This window comes from Solanum stenotomum, chromosome 1 (genome assembly GCF_019186545.1).
Source record: "Solanum stenotomum isolate F172 chromosome 1, ASM1918654v1, whole genome shotgun sequence".
In the NCBI taxonomy this organism is placed as follows: domain Eukaryota; kingdom Viridiplantae; phylum Streptophyta; class Magnoliopsida; order Solanales; family Solanaceae; genus Solanum; species Solanum stenotomum.
Window position 1 is genome coordinate 87,068,578 of NC_064282.1, and position 12,991 is coordinate 87,081,568.

At 38.9% G+C, this 12,991-nt stretch overlaps 1 protein-coding gene across 1 annotated transcript in view; it reads right to left on the reverse strand.

The window, feature by feature from the left end:
- Positions 1-12,991, reverse strand: part of LOC125863950 (uncharacterized) — a 180,610-nt gene that overhangs the window by 33,566 nt on the left and 134,053 nt on the right. The window lies entirely within an intron of this gene.

Below are 12,991 nucleotides of genomic sequence, written 5' to 3' on the forward strand. Positions count from 1 at the left end.
ATGGAAACCACAGATGTACAGAACAGTCCGTAGATTGATCTACGGACCGCAGTCCACATCCGTGGTTTCACACTTAGTGAGATTTTCAAGTACATCAACCCACGAATCGAATCTACAATCCGTAGATTGATCTATGGTCCGTAGATGGGGTATCGTGGATGCGATCTATGCCAGGTTTCAGCCAATCTTTATCTGCAAGTCCACATGTTAGACCATTTTCAACAATGTACTAGTCTAACCATGCATTTCAACATTGAATCGTGCTAGTTTGTCATTCTAAGGATTCCGATTAATCATTTGAACAAGTAATTAAGACAAACTTTGGAACCCTAAGTGAAAACTTACATGTAGACTTATAATCACATACAACAAGGAAACAATCACTATCTATCGTTCCAAGGGTATTGTAACTTCCAATTTTATCATGCAATTTCATCTAACAATTACCCAAGGTCAAGACCCAACTCCCAACTTTCTATATTCAATCTATTAACCGAAATTCAAAGTGAGGGGAAAGTCTATTACCTTACAAGCAATGAGGAGTGGGGTGATTGCGTGACGACACTAAGCTTAGCAAGACCAAGGAATCACCTCTTCGTTACTAACCCAACACCGGACCCTTTTGTGGAATATGGAATGAGGTGTATTCGTAAATGGAAAGGAATTGTGGGAATTATGGAGGAATGGAAGGGATGATTTTATGGGAGAGTTATGGAGTGATTTAGGGAGATTATGGAATGGTGAAACGGTTGGAGAGTGAATGGAGGGAAGTGGAAATGATTTGAAATTAGGGGAGTTTTAAATAAGGGGGTCCAGGTCGGGTTAGACAGAATTAGGGTTTGGACCCATGAGACCCCGTCTACGGTCCGTGAGTTGATCTACGGTCCATAGATGATGACCGTAGATCACTCTTACACTTAGAAAAATTTAAGGGCTTACCTGGGATCTATGGACACCATCCACGATCCATGGATTGAACGATGGACCGTCGATGGGGTCCGTAGACCTCTGCACCAGACCATTTTCTGCAGATTTTTCATGGTGTACCTGCACATGTAGCAACCAATAGGCTATTCTTTTTACATTTTCTGGACACTTTTTAGACACGGACTCTATGCTAATTCTAGCCAACACTAAAAAAAAACTAAAACACCTATCTAAATTGACACAAAGACGCAATTAAACAAAGAAAACTACTAAATGGAAAACAGAACCCTGTCGTTGGCTAGATTGTACATCTTAGGTTGCGTCCCAAGCAGCGCTTGATTTAACGTCGCGGCACGACGCAAGTTTCTTGATTACTCAGACTTCATCAAGATTGTAGGCCTCAATCACTTCCTGCACAGTTTCAGCATTTCCCAGATAGATCTTGATCCTTTGCCCGTTTACCATGAACCTTGTTCCTTCACTATTCTCAAGCTCAACCGCTCCATAGGGGAGCACTTTTGTGAGCAAAAATGGCCCAGTCCATTTGGACTTGAGTTTGCTTGGAAATAAGTGCAACCTAGAGTTGAATAGAAGCATAAGATCAACCACAAATTCTCGCTTTCCAATTATTTGATCATGGTACCGCTTCATCTTCTCTTTGTACAAGGCTGAACTTTCCTAAGCTTTTAGGCGAAACTCATCAAGACTATTCAAGTCATTCATTCTTTGATTAGATGCGGCGCCCCAATCCAAATTTAGCTTCTTCATTGCCCACATAGCCTTATGCTCTAGCTTTACCGGTAAATGACAAGACTTCACATATACAAGTTGGTAAGGAGACATACCTATGGGGGTCTTGTATTGCATGCGATAGGCTTATAGAGCATAATCAAGCTTCCTTGACCAATCTGTTCTATTAGCATTCACAGTCTTTGCCAAAATCTGTTTGATCTCTCTGTTGGATACTTCAACTTGACCACTAGTCTGTGGATGGTAAGGAGTGGCTACATTGTGACGGACACCATATTTCTCAAGTAGTGCCTTGAACAACTTATTACAAGAGTGAGAACCTCCATCACTACTAATAGCCCTCGGTGTACCAAATCTAGAGAAGATATTCTTTTTCAAGAATGCGGTGACACTTTTACCTTCATTGTTGGGAGCGCAACTGCTTCCACCCACTTCGATACATAATCCACCGCAATAAGAATATACTTCATCCCATATGAACTCACAAATGGACCTATAAAATCAATGCCCAGACGTCAAACAACTCTATCACCAATATAGGATTCATAGGGAACTCTTGCCTCTTTGAAATCCCTCCTTTTCTTTGGCAACAATAACAAGAGTTGGAAAAATCATGAGCATCTTGGTGGATAGTAGGCCAGTAGTACCCACACTGAAAAATCTTATGTGCAGTTCGAATACCACTATGATGCCCACCAACAGGAGATGAATGACATGCTTCAAGTACACTCAACATCTCAACCTCGGGCACACGGGACGAATAATCCCATCAGCACAACTACGATACAAGTAAGGCTCATCCCAAAAGAATTTCTTCGCATCATGCATAAACCTTTTCCTTTGGTGAAAAGACAAATCAGGGGGGACAATATCGCTTGCCAAATAATTAGCAAAGTCTGCGAACAAAGGAATCAAATCATGAGAAGCAGCCAATACCTGTTCATCTAGAAAAGCATCATTAATTTCAGCCCTATCTCCAAGCTTTAGCATAGCCTCTTCCTCTAATCTGGACAAGTGATCGGCAACTTGATTTTTGGTCCCCTTTCTATCTTTTACCATAAAATCAAACTCTTTCATCAACAATACCCATCTAATCAATCTGGGTTTTGTATCCAATTTGGCCATCAAATACCTTAATGCAGAATGGTTAGTATGCACTATGACCTTAGTACCAAGCAAGTAGGATCAAAATTTCTGGAATGCAAAAACCACCACAAGAAGTTCTTGTTCGGTCATAGTATAATTCTTCTGGGCCACATTTAGAGCTTTGCTAGCATAGTAAATAGCGTGAAAAAATTTCTCTCGCCTTTTTCCCAATACTACACCAAGCGCCACTCCACTCGCATCGCACATTACTTCAAATGGTTGTCCCCAATCCGGTGAAATAATGATAGGTGCAGTAACCAACTTCCCCTTCAACTCTCCAAATGATCTAGGAAAAGCATCATCAAAATAGAACTTACACTCCTTCTCGAGCATTTTTCACAACGGATGTGCAATTTTTGAGAAATCTTTGATGAATCTCCTATAAAAACCTGCATGCCCAAGAAAACTTCTAACACCTTTTACAGAAATGGGTGGCGGAAGCTTTTCTATTACTTCAACTTTAGCTCTATCAACCTCAATACCATTCTCTGAAATTTGATGACCCAACACTATACCTTCTTTAACCATAAAATGACACTTCTCCCAATTCAGCACCAAGTTACAGTCTTCACACCTTTTAAGCACCTCGGCCAAATGATCCAGACAACGATCAAAAGAATCACCTACAACTGAAAAATCATCCATGAACAGTTCAATATTGTCTTCTACCATATAAAAAAATATAGACATCATACAGCGCTGGAAGGTTGCTGGAGCATTGCACAGCCCAAATGGCATCCGTTTGAACGCAAAAGTCCCATAAGGGCAAGTGAAGGTGGTCTTCTGGAGCTATAGAAATTTGATTGTAGCCGGAATACCCATCAAGAAAATAATACCAACCCTTTCCTACAAGTCTATCCAACTTCTGGTCCATGAACGACATAGGAAAGTGGTCATTTTCTGTCCACGCATTCAACTTCTGATAATCCATACAAACTTTCCATCCAGTAACGGGCCTCATTGGAACAAGCTCATTTCTTTCATTTGGAACCACAATAATACCACTATTTTTAGGCAAGCACTACACATGACACACCCAACTACTATCTGCAATGTGGTAAATAACTCCCGCATCCAGCCACTTCATGATCTCCTTTATAACTACCTGTTGCATAGGTGGATTTAATCTTCTCTGGTGCTCGATACTGGGCTTATGATCTTGCATGAGTTGGATTTTCTGAGAGAAAATACCGGAAGGAATCCCAATAATATCTGCAATAGTCCACCAATAGCTCGCTTGAACCTCTTTAACACAGTCACCAAGCACTCTACTTTTCTCACATTCAAATCTGCCGCAATGATGACCGGCAAAGTATTCTCTTTGTCCAAGTATACATACCTCAAATGCGGTGGTAGAGCCTTAAGCTCCAAATTCGGTGCTTCCACAATAGATGGTCTTGTGGGTGGGGACTCGCAATTCTTCATGTCTAACTCATACTTCTTTGGTTTGGACCGATAATCAAACCTATCGAGTGCGGCTACCAACTCATCATACTCTTCAATACCATCACTATCAAAATTTATCATAACTGCTGCTAATACCTCAACACCTAGTCGCTCTTCAATTTCCACTTCCATCCCACTCTCCACTCTGTAAGTTATAGTAGATACTGTTTGAAGCTCACCACTCTGCTTCATGGACCTATAAATATTGAAAGTTGCTTCTTCATTGTTCAGTCTGAACTTCATCTGTCCCTTTTCCATATCAACCAACGCACGCCCTATGGAAAGAAACGGCCTCCCAAGGATGATGGGAACCTCAAAATCAACCTCACAGTCAAGAATCACAAAATCTGTCGGAAAAATAAAAGACTCCACTTTCACTAACATATCATGGAGTACACCAATGGGCCTCTTCACAGTTCGATCGTCCATTAGTAACCACATTGCAGTGGGCTTTGGGTCCCCTAGACCCAACTTCTTGTAAATAGACAATGGCATCAGGTTTATGCTAGCACCAAGATCACACAATTCCTTAGCAAAGTGTAACAACCCTATAGGACATGGGATCGTGAAAGCACCAGGGTCTTCCTTCTTTTACCCAAGAGATATTGTAGCAATAGCGCTACAATGCTGCAATTTATCATCATCTTCAAAACTCACAGACCTTTTCTTTGTCACCATATCTTTTATAAACTTCACATACCCAGGCAGTTGCTCCAAAGCTTCTATCAAAGGAACGTTGATAAAAAGCTGATTCAACATACTAATAAACCTACGATATTTACCATCTTCAGTCTTCTTTCCTAACCTTTACGGAAAAGGTGGTGGAGGTCTAGGTATGGGGACCATTTTCTAAGATATCTTTATTTCCTGCTCTGTTGCCGTCTCAGACTCTTCTCTCTACCACATCATCTTCTTTTCTAATCTCTGCATCCACCACAGATGGCATAAACTGATCTATGGGTTGCTTACCCCCTCGAGTAGTAACTGCCATACAATGACCATCATTCTTTGCATTCTGGATGGTGTTGCTAGGAAGAGTGCCAGGTTGACGTGGATTCACTGTAGTAGACAATTGAGTCATTTGCTGCTCTAGATGCTTTATTGACACTGCATGAGCATCAACCTTTTGACCAATACCATGTCACGACCCGAGCCTACACCCTGGACGTGGCCGGCACTCGAAGACCATTGCTGGTCCCCAAGCGAACCCTCATCCTGGCTGACTACAAGCGGAAAACTGATTCAATCATACAAAGCTTAAAAACTGAAATAAAAGTTCATAAAACTTAGATAGAAAGCTTTAACTCAAAAGAAAACTCCGACTAGAATAAATTATTCAACTCGCTATAAAATAGGCAACTTAAGTCTTTAAAACATTTAATAAAATAAATGAATAATACAGACTTCTCAACTATACTGACTATCTATGAAGCCTCTAACTGATAAAGATGGAAGTCGGGACAAGACCCACGACATCCTGACTAAACTGAAAAGTAAATAAAATCCTCCGAAAGCAAGGAGGCTCACCATAACTAACTCGAACTCTCGGATGTATCAACAAAGCTCCTGTTGATGATCCTGAATACCTGTGTCTGCATCATGAGAAGATGCAGGCCAAATGGCTCAGTACGTGGAATGTACGGGCATGTAAGAGGAATTCTAAAACATAAATATAAGCTTGAAACTTGATAGAAATGAAACATACTTATCTCTTCTCAAACTTACTCAACTCAAGGAATACTCAAGGGCACTCAAAACTACTCAAACTTACTCAACTCAGAAGTACTCAAAGGATAAGATACTCAACTCCGAGATTAGATACTCAACTCAAGGATATGATATTCGACTCAAAGATATGATATTCGACTCTAGATACTCAACTCTGGATGCTCAACTCTGGATACTCAACTTTGGATACTCAACTAAATATGACTGAACTTATTTCAATATAAAGCAATTTAAAGCAAATGCAATATAAAGAAACAAACTGTTTTAAAACATGCTTTCAAATCTGTGTGTATGCAAGGATACAACATAACTCTGAAATGTATATAAAAATACAATAAACTGATGTATATAAAAATACAATAACTTCTGTGGGAGTTTCTCTAACCGACAACCATCACATAAGAGCTATTGTGATGATACAGCGATCTTCCTCACACTGCCAGCGCATCCTATACCCGGCCAAAGGTATAAGACCTGAACTACTAATGGATCCACTAGTCTATGTGAAAAGGGTTCATCTAAAAAGTATGACCCTTTTCTACCCATGATGGCTACATGGTTTATGGGGGCTGTGAGTTTTCTGAACTCTCCCCCATATCGGTGCTCAATACTACTCCCAAAAATATACTAGCTCTTATGTTTTAAAAACATACTCTTTCTGCTGATTTGAGATAATTGCTCAAAAACTTAGCTCAAAGGCTATCTTGGAAATCTCAGTTTCCCTGCTTGCTTCATTTAGAAAGCTATTACTCTTTTCTGAAAACTAGCCCGAAGGCCCTTTGGAAATCTCAGTTTCCGTTCTTATTTAAATGTGAAAACATTTATAAACTCTTTGGGAATACTTAGTCCCCATATACTTTTGAAGAAAAAGACTTCAAACTTTACTCTTTACTCTTTACTGAACTCAAAACTTAAGTCTTAAAACAAAGTTAAAACGTTTGTAAAAGACTTCTTAAAATATGGTTCATACCGAATTATGGACATGAACTACTCAATGCAAGGTTTTCAATAATCATAAATAGAACTCAAATACTTGGAACTCAAGAACTTCAATAATACTACTCATTTCAAGAATGCTCAACTCAGAGGGTTCATGCGGAATTATGACCATGAACGACTCAACTCAAGGACTCAAAGATACTTCTCTTCTCAAGACTGCTCGACTTATAGGATTCATGAGGAATTATGGGCATGAATAATTCAACTCAAAGACTTTATGGGTAACATGTAATAGTCCCATGCTTAGAAATATAATCTCAAAGGGGATTAGGAATTCAATACTCAAGACTTAGAACTTGAAGATACTACTCCTCTCAAAGATACTCAACTTCTGGAGTTCATGCAGAATTTATGGGCATGAACGACTTGACTCGTAGGTCTACATAACATTATGAAACTCATGTGTGTGACTCTTCTCATTCTCTGACTTAATTCCTCAAAACTTAGTTCAAATCGATAGTTGATCTCAAAGGATTCACAATTGAACTCAAAGGCTTCCTTGAACTCTACTCTTAACTCTCTCTTGAATTTGAATTATGAATTCAAGAGTTTTGATTCATGATATGAAGGATCTCAATAACAATATAACTATTCGATAATTAGGAATATAACTTTTAAAAGAAACTTGAATTCAAGAACTCAAAATCAACTTATCTCAAGAATACTCAAATCTAGGGAAAGTTTCCTAGATTACTCTTTTACTGATCTGAAAGTAGATGTAGGGTGTGATGATGAACTAGTCCCACACTATGATAGCCTTACATACCTAGAAGAACAAGATTATTGAAGAATCTTGAAGAATCTTTAAGAATCTTGAAGAAGAACTTGATTAGAAACCTGGAAACCCTAGGTTGAAGGTAAACAATCAAGAAGACCTTTCTTGAGATTTTCGAGTTTGTTTCTTAAAATCTCTATAGCCAAAAATTATGATTTTCATGAGTGAAGATGAAAATCTGATTGTTTTGAGCTTTTTATTAGTCAAGAAATTCGTTGATGGTTTTCTTGGAGGTAAAAAGACAAAAACGATTATTTCCAATATTTTCCCGTCGGCTAATTCGTAACAGCACTGTATAGGTTACTAAAATAGTCATAACTTTTTACTCAGTTATTGGATTGACGTGAAGCTGGTGGGGTTGGAAAGTAGATTCAATTACCTTTAATTGGATAGGTTCTGGCTCAAGTAACTCTTAATATTCTAAGAGATATGGTCGTTTAAAGTTGACCTAAGCAGAATCTTACTTCAAAACTTAATAAACTTCAAGAACTCATCAAGAACTTAAATCCATAAATTTCAAGAACGAAATTACGCTGAATAAGTCATGATTGGCGTGTGGGTGAAAGAACCCAACACTATGGAAGCTTACATACCTCTTAGGGATTAAACCCATGGCGAAAATCCGCAACAAGATGCAAGATTCTCGACGAACACTTTCATCCTTTCTCTTTTCTCCTCTTTTCTCTTCTTCTTGAACTCTCAACTAAAACCCTAGGTGTATTTTAGAATTATAAAACTGAACCTAATCAGATTAGACCGCTAAAATATTACTAAAAATGAATTAAATCTGGTTGGGTAAGGAAAAGACCAAAATACCCCTCTTTATTTTCGGCTAACTTTCCTTAACTGGACAGCCTATCTTCAAAAGGCCATATCTCACTCATCCGACCTCGAAACATAGCAAACTCCACGGCGTTGGAAAGATAAATCAAAGATCTTCGCTACGGTATCTGGTAGCACACCTAATTCATCCTGAGATAGGATTTATGGTTGTTTGAAGTCGACCCAAAACTCACACTTAAGCATAACTTGCAAAATTTCAGATTTTGCTATTTCCAATTTAATTCTTTTTGAAACTCAAGGTGCTACATCTAGTGACCTTAACACTTAGGAAATTTTAAATTCCTTGGTAAAATCTCACTCACTACGAAGAACGGTTTGAGTCTTAGTTCAAAAATTTTCTGGGGTGTTACATACCAGACAAGTCATTTCTCATCTCCTTCACATTCTCATCAATTACATCAAACCTTCTCATCATCTTATGCATCATATCTTCAATATGCGTCAAATTGCCTCCAGCTTCCCTAGTACCAGATTCTCGATTTTGAGGGGGAACTTAAGGTCTAACCCAATCATTTCTGTTGCCATAGTTGTTCCAGCTGTAGTTGTTGTCGCGATTGAAGTTTCCATCCTGGACATATTGACCCTCTCGGTTGTAATTACCATAGTTCCGACCTGGTTTCCTTGACCTTGGTGCCAATTTTCTTTGTTGGATCCTTGAGCGTTAGGTCGGAAACTCCCCGTCTGATCATTCACTACATAATCATCTTCTTCATAGTAACACTCTTCAGATGGTGGTGGCGTTCTAGTCAAGTAATTCACTGCATTTACCTTCTATGCACCTCCGCTCACATGCTTCAATACCAACCCCAACTCGGTCATCATCTGAGCCTTCTCCTCACGAATCTCCTCTGCAGACTGATTATTCGTAGCATGAATGGAAAATGTGTTTCTCCCAGTATCCGACCTCCTAGTGCTCCATGCTTTATTGTTACGAGAGATCTTCTCTAATTTTTCTGCAATCTGTGCATATGTGCACTCACCATATGATCCTCCAGCAATAGTATCAAGCACTGCTTTATTGTTGTCATCCTGACCTCAATAGAAATATTCTTTCAGTGACTCATCATCAATATGGTGATCCAAAACACCTCTTATGAACGAAGTGAATCTGTCCCATGAGCTGCTCACAGACTCTCCAGGCAATGCCATAAAATTATTTACCCTATCTTTATGATTGAGCTTCTTGGACACTGGATAATACCTTGCGAAGAACACATCTCTCTGTTGGTTCCATGTATAGATTGAGTTATAAGGAAGCTCAGTGAACCATATAGCAGCATCTCCCGTCAATGATAGAGGGAACACTCGCAATCCGATGACATCCATATCCAAGTTTGGTCGACCTACACAGCTTTTGCAGACCACCCTTATCTTGGCTATGTGAGCATGTGGGTCCTCCGATGGAAACCTTGACAGCAAGCCCCTTGCTGTAAGCATCTGCATTAAGCTAATGGTTACCACAAATGTGTGCCCCGGAGGCAAATGGGGTAAGACTAGAGGTCCATCAGAGTTAGCAATATTGACGTTTCCCCTATAGTTGTCAAGAAGTTGTGGGCCTGGTGGACCATACACCCTCACTGCATCTCCCAATTGATTTTCAGCTAGACCCCGATTTTCCCAACCAACTACTCTTGGCTATAGTAATTCAACTGCATCACCAAGATTTACTCCGATAGGATTAACTGGAATTTCTTGATTGTTCATTCTTCGCAAAGTTTGGTTCAACTCTGGATCGTACAGAGTAAGTGGTTCACCCTGGCTCTGTGTACTTGGCATAAACTAGAGTTAGAACCTGATAGAGACAAAAACAACAAGAAAAATAAAAATTAGGAAATATTTGACTAACGTTTAATAATGTAGTTAAAATAAATCTAAAAGCCAAATTTTCCCCGGCAGCGGCGCCAAAATTTGATACGCTCAAATTACACCTCCCTAAAGAAGCATAAGCGATCGTTATCAAGTAAAGAACCCAACTTGTAGGTTGGGGTCGATCCCACGAGGAATATGGTTTAGACTTTAATTTAACCAACAATTATATTCGATTAGTCAAATTACTTCCAGAAACAAGTAATTAAAATGAGGGGTTTTGTGAATCAAATTGTAAGAATTTAATAAGTAATCATTAATCAAAACTCAATTTTGGTTGTTATCAAGATGAGAGAAATAACTAGGGTATACGTGTTCCCCACAAGCTCATAACGCTGTAATCCTAGTAATAACAATCCTTTCCTAGTGTACTACATGCAAAGTGATAAGTTAGGTATCTCTAAATCCTTGGTCCGGCATCTAGAGAATTTCACCCCACACTTTGGTCCGGCTACGTGTGTATAATTTAATAACCTTTACCTTTACCTCATATTAGACATCATAATCGATGTTTGGCATAGTTATTACTTTGCACCAATCGACACTAGCCTATTAGATAGTATCACACTAAATCTATGTTGATTATTCTTTTCTTGTTGATTACCTCCTTGGTCTGGCAAGTAGCAACAAGGCGAGTTCTAACGCGTGCACTCATTAAAAAGACTTCTAAACAAAAAAATTATCAATGTATGCAAGACACTGTTCAAGAATTGTTTAGTTATTATTCATACTTTGTTAATCGCTCATGGGGTTCAGTTACCCATAATCATATGAACACAATTCATTGTTTTAGAGGAAAGAATTATGAACTTACGTAAGAGGAATAATAAACCAAGAAATTCAACTTGAATTGCAACCCCCAAAATCTTCAAAACGAACTTAGGAAATCAATTATTACTAAAGTTGCAAGTTAATCTCCCAAGTCAAGAACTAGAATAGAATAATAATGTCTAACCCCCAAAAAATGAGGTTTACATGCCCTATTTATAGAAAACAAGTCCTAAATTAAAAGGGAAACAAAACAAGGAAAGTTTGTTACTAGCACGCATCTTCATTCCACAAAACTGACTCACGGACCATCAATGGATCTACGGTCCATGAGTCCCTTCCGTCAGCCAAGACTTAGAAAATATTTCAGCTTCCAAAAAGTAAGCTTCTCTGAAACAAACGACGGAACTACAGGACGGACCGTTCATCAATCTATGATCCGTCAGTCTATCTCCGTAGCTCCATACTTAGACTCTTCAAAAATCAGGTACTGGAGACCTCGTAGTATCAATCTACGAATCAATAGTACGGTCATCGTGGTTCCACACTTGGTCAGATTTCCCTGATTTCCCTTTCATGCATTGGCTGCTCATATATGACCACTATCTACGGAGCGTCAATGGACCTACGGGCCGTGGATCACCTCCGTAGATTCCCTTTTCTGCATTTCTTGCAGCTATCTCTTTAATTTCGCGCCTGAACATATTTCCTGAAAAATACGATAAAAACACATAAAAACCAATACAAAAAGGCCCTAGACACACACAACTTGTAAGTGAAATGTATTAGAAATACCGTAAACTCACGATATATCATTGTGTTGAGCTATGTGCTTTGTAAACTGTGAACTCTTATGTTGGGCTGGTTTTAAGAAGGTTGTAGTTATGGAGGTTGTAATTGATGAATATTGAGCTTGTTGTTGAGATTATATGATTGTTAGAATGTTGTTGTTGAGATATGTGCTTGTAAATTGTGAACTGTTAGGTTGGGCTGGTTGTATATAGATTGTAGTTGTGAAGGTCGGTTAGGGTGTAAGGAGTACTCGTGTTCTATCCCCTTAGCTCATGTTTAGAGGTTTGCTTGCTGAGTACCGTGTGGTTTGGTACTCACCCCTTGCTTCTACAAATTTTTGTAGGTTACGAGCCTGGATTTTTGTTGTACTTGTCATTCTCTTCTTTTCCAAAGCTTCTTGTGGAGGTTTGTGAGGTAGATGCTTGTCATTTCAACGGACCTTCTTACTCATATTTATGATCTTGTTCTATTCTAGAAACAATGTCATTTTAGACTTGTGTTTTCTTTTGAATCAATTGTAATACTTTAGAGGCTTGTACACGTGACAACCAGATTTTGGGGGTATTTTTGAGTTGATTATAAAATTTCTGAATTTTCTTGTAATGGTTGAATTTTAGGCTGACTTGTCTTGGTGGGATAAGACGAGTGTCATCACGTCCATTTTTGGGTTGTGACAAAATGGTATCAGAGCCCCAGGTTCATAGGTCTCACGTGTGTACAAGTCGAGTCTAAGTAGAGTCTCGAGGATTCGTACGGAGAAGTCTGTACTTATCTTCGTGTGGCTATAGTGACTTTTAGAAAAAATCTTCACTTCTTGGATCTCTATCGTGCGTACTTGGTCCGGTTTTGTTTATCATCGCTTCACTCCATTCACTCTCATTTATATGATGACTCGTGCGTAGTTCCTGATGTGAGTATTTGGTGTGTTGTATTTGTCTATGTTAGATTTGT